The 5106-nt window shown below is 37.0% G+C and overlaps 1 non-coding gene across 1 annotated transcript; it reads right to left on the minus strand.

The window, feature by feature from the left end:
* Window positions 1-1530: 1530 nt before the first annotated feature.
* Window positions 1531-1639, minus strand: LOC125166881 (U6 spliceosomal RNA). The gene has a single exon (XR_007152589.1). It is a non-coding gene; the product is annotated as a U6 spliceosomal RNA (small nuclear RNA).
* Between the last annotated feature and the right edge of the window lie 3467 nt (window positions 1640-5106).

Here is a 5106-nt window from a genome sequence, read left to right on the forward strand (position 1 = left end):
ATCTCGCAGTCCGTGAGTTCGAGCCCCGCGTCAGGGTCTGGGCTGATGGCTCAGAGCCTGGAGCCTGTTTCCGATTCTGTGTCTCCCTCTCTCTCTGCCCCTCCCCCATTCATGCTCTGTCTCTCTCTGTCCCAAAAATAAATAAACGTTGAAAAAAAAAAATAAAAAAAAAATAATAGAAGAAATTCACTTTATTTTGACAGAGAATGATAGATGCTGCATGATGGTTGCCTATTCTATTGCTAACAAATCAAATGTGGCTTGCTTTACACATATGGAATTCCAAGGCTCCTTCCAGGGTACTTTGGGTCAGCATCACATGCCTAAGTTACTAGGAGAGTTTAAGTCAGATAAGAAGATCCTTGGTCAGAGGCAGAGGTCTAGTGATTTCTAGAGCTAGTGCCAGGTGGAATTAATTTTATGCATGTTATTGATGAGCATAGACAGCTAGAAAGTCCTTGAAGAGGGGTGGGAGGCATGAATCATCATTTTCAGCAAGTGACCTTTCTTGCAAAGGTGGACAACAGGTGTGGTACTCATGCAAATGATGGAAAAGGATGACTCATTGCATTTTAATTTATATTACTTTTAGTGGGTAGGACTGTTCCAAATCAGGAAAAGAACAAAAGTTTCTATTATGTCTTTGGCAGCTCTTTTTGTTTGTTTCTGACCCTTCTTATGTCCCAAATTAGATAAAATAACAGAAATAAAGGTAAGTTTCTTAGACAGGCTTAGATAAGAGAAAAGCCTGTGAAAAATCTGCCTGAAGTAGAATGGGAGAGAGGTGCTAACTGAAGAATGTGAATCATGCTGTCAGAAACTGGACAGAAGAAACAGGGCATATAATGGCTATTTTCTCTTTATTTCATAAAAGTATGGATACATATTTTTTTCCTTTTCAACTTAAAGACCAGTAATGTAAGAGTTTTTTAAAATATTTAAGATTTTTTGATCATCTAGAAGATCTAAGGCCCTTTTGTTAGGCAAATAAGAGTTGAACCGTTATCTTTTTCTCTTTCAACATGTTACTTTACTTTTGTTAAAAAATTTTTTTAAAAATGTTTGTTTATCTTGAGAAAGAGAGAGAGAGAGAGCACATGCATGAGTGGAGGAGGGGCAGAGAGAGAGGGAGAGAGAGAAACTCAAGCAGGTTCTGCACTGTCAGCATACAGCCTGATGCAGGGCTCGTTCTCGTGAACTGTGAGATCATGACCTGAGCCAAAATCAAGAGTCAGATGTTCAACAGACTGAGCCACCCAGGTGCCCCAAGGTTTTTGTTTGTTTGTTTGTTTTTAACTTTGTTCATTTGTTCATTTTTGAGAGAGAGAGAGAGAGAGAGAGAGAGCGAGCACATAAGCGGGAGTTGGGCAGAGAGAGAAGGAGACGCAGAATCTGAAGCAGGCTGCAGGCTCTGAGCTGTCAGCACAGAGCCCAGTGCGGGGCTCAAACTCACTAACTGTGAGATCATGACCTGAGTGGAAGTCAGGCGCTTAACCCAATGATCCATCCAAGTGCCCCCAAGGATTTTTTTTAAATATGGAACACTTCAAGAATTTGCATGTCATTCTTGCACAGGGTGGCTATGCTAATCTTCTCTAAATTATTCCAATTTTGGTATATGTACTGCTGAAGTGAGCACTTGTTAATGAATCTTAAAGACTACATTAGCTAAAAATGAGGAAGGATCCAAACAGTGACAAATAATGATAAGAAATAAGGCAGCGCAGTGATATACAGAAATACTGTATTATTTTGGAAACAAGAGAATGAAAACTGTATTGCACTATATGACAGCAAAAGCATAGAGCAGTCTAACATCAGTACTGAAGCATCATAGGGTCACTCTATCCTTGACCACAAATATTTAGTGCTTTTAATCAGCTCACAAAATTGAGTCTTACCACTCCTTGGAAATCAATGGCCAAAAGGAGCTCTTTCCCAGTGTTTATAACTAAACATTTTAGGAGGAAGATGGAAATATGTTAGCCTTTTCTCCAAGTAATCAAGTGTTGTCCTTCCACGTGAATGAATGAATGAATGAATGAATACATAACATGCATAGAATGAGTGAATGAATACATAACATACATACATACATACATACATACATAACATAACATACATAGATACATACAAACATACATATATACATAGAAGGCTGGCTTAGTTACGACCATATGACTGCTTAGTTCTCCCAGATACACATTCTCTCCCAGCTTCCTGGTAGTCAGCTACAACTAAAACAATCTGAAATTGTTTGCTCTCATTGTCATCATTTGACCCTTGTTTCTGAACTCAGTCCAGCATTTTTTGTATCACTGCATGAAACACCATAAATCATAATTCCAAGAGCCCTTCAATGATCTGTTTGGAAAGACTGGTTAATGAAAGTGAGTCTAGTACAGATTTTTGGCACCAGAACTTGGTATGGTATGACTCAGTATACAGGAACTATAAAAGACTGCTTCTCTCCCTATGGTTTTGAAAAGAGGTCAAAGCCCATGTTAGGAACTTTCCTGTTTCTGGAGAATGAAGAGATGCCCAAAATACAGGGAAAAACACATAGACTTACAAATAAAAGTTGGTCTCAAATTTCAAGGATATAAAGATATTCTTATTTTTTGAGTAGTTAGTGCAGTGCAGTTTCCCTCAAACTACACACCACTAAATGTGCTTCCAAAAGTTTTCTGAGAACAGAATCCAACTGAGAAAATTCATCCCAAAGCAAAGATACTAAATCATATTTCTTCCAGTTTCTATGCTACATTCACCAAGTATACATTGCTAACACAGCAACGCACTCCTCTAGGACACTAGGGAACATGAAAAGCTGAATGGAAATAAACAACAATAAATCACATGTTGGATATATATATATATATATATATATATATATATATATATAATGAGTTTAATTTGTGAAAATTACTAAGCAACTTTTGAAATTAATAACTGTAGTTTAAGAATTCTAAATATAGTGGGGCGCCTGGGTGGCGCAGTCGGTTAAGCGTCCGACTTCAGCCGGGTCACGATCTCGTGGTCCGTGAGTTCGAGCCCCGCGTCAGGCTCTGGGCTGATGGCTCGGAGCCTGGAACCTGCTTCCGATTCTGTGTCTCCCTCTCTCTCTGCCCCTCCCCCGTTCATGCTCTGTCTCTCTCTGTCCCAAAAATAAATTAAAAAAAAAAAAAAAAAGAATTCTAAATATAGTAAATTCTATTAACAGTCTTGGTAAATTTTTGTGTCAGCTCTTAAGTCCCAGGTGAAAGAGGACATTGAATGGAGTGAATCCTACCCTGACCAACCCAGGAACAAGCTAGCCAAATAGAGGAAATGAAGACTACAAATAGAACATAGCGCCATCTTTCTTTTATCTTTCAACTTTTACTGACTGTTTTAATGGTTCATGGGTGAAGAGTTTGTGTTAACGTGTGTCATCCAAGCCTGAAATAAATGTTCAATCAGTGTCTAAAACTGCCAGCCAATGAATCAAAATCAATAGTACCCAGATCAAAGTTCTAGGAAGGGGACAAAATAAATGGATTCCAATAGGTACAACATAAGAGCTCCCAGGTGAGTTCTGGGGAGAAAAAAGAAACGAAATTGGTAACCTGGAGTATTTTAGGTTGATTGTATGGGAAATTGTGTCAACATGAAAATTGCAATGACTTACCAAAAGATCCATGAACACTCTTCCTCTTGGAATCTGTAATTAGTGGTGTGAGTGTTTAGGAGTTTGGGATTATTGAGCAACCTCATTTTGTAATTATTTGAAAACTGCATCCCATCTGTAGTTAAGAGTTCCCATGGCTCTTATGTCTGTTTTGTAGAAATTGCACTCAACTGTGTTTCGGTTATGTTTTTATTTCTCCAAGGAGGATTGTCACTCAAATAGAAAAGCACCTAAACCTAAATGCTAAAGGTTAAAAAAAATATATATATGCTATTTTTTCCTCTTTAAGCATTTCTGTGTTTTATACATTTATATTATTTTATGTAGGAATAATTAATATAAGATTTAAAGATTAGAGATACATTGTTTACAGAAGAATTAAAGCTATGTTTTTGGGGCACCTGGGTGGCTCAGTCAGATGTTAAGTGTCTGACTTTGACTCAGGTCATGATCTCATGGCTCATGAGTTCGAGCCCCATGTAGGGCTCTGTGCTGATAGCTTACAGCCTGGAACCTGCTTCAGATTCTGTGTCTCCTCTCTCTGCCCCTCCCCGCTCATATTCTTCTGTCTCTCTAAAAAACCATGTTTAAAATTAAAAAAAAATTTTTTCAATAGGAAATTAAATGTTCTAAATCTAGCATGTTTGTTCATTTGTTTGTTTTTAATTCTTTAAACATATTACTAATAGAATTGAAATAATTTGCCAAATTCAGAGTGAAAATGACAATAAGCCATTTTCCCAGTTTCCTGTCAATATTTGGAGGAATGGTAACAATTAAACCTAATAAAACTTCTGTTGTTTTTTAATGAACTTTTAATTTTCAGATAATTGTAGAATTAGTTGTTCTAGTTGTAAGTTGTAAAAAGACAGGGATCCTTTCCATCCTTTACCCAATTTTTCCCCAATGGTAATATCTTACACATCTGTAGTATACTATCACAACCAGAATACTGAAACTGATACAATACACAGATCTTATTCAGATATCCCAAGTTTTACTTGCACTCATTTGTGTGTGTTTGTGTTTATGTGTGTGTGTGTGTGTGTGTGTGTGTGTGTGTGTGTTCAGTTCTATGAATTTTATCACATGTGTAAGTTTGTGTGTCCACTATCACAGTCAAGATACAGAACAGTTCCAACAGTACAACAATTCCTGGTTATTTCCTTTTATTATCACCCCCATCTTCCAGCCCTTTACCGCACTCTACACTCCCTAACTCCTAGCAACAATTAACCTGTTCTCTCTTTCTATAATATTGTAATTTCAAGAATGTTATATAAATGTAAACATACAGTATGTGTGGGAATGACTTTTTTCACTCCATATAATTTCTTTGAGATTCATCCAAGTTGTTGTGTATACCAATAAAATTTTTAAATGTTAACATTACTAAGTAATATAAGACAAACAGTCATTATCTTATGGTGATTAAA

Source organism: Prionailurus viverrinus, chromosome B2 (assembly GCF_022837055.1).
Source record: "Prionailurus viverrinus isolate Anna chromosome B2, UM_Priviv_1.0, whole genome shotgun sequence".
NCBI classification, from domain to species: domain Eukaryota; kingdom Metazoa; phylum Chordata; class Mammalia; order Carnivora; family Felidae; genus Prionailurus; species Prionailurus viverrinus.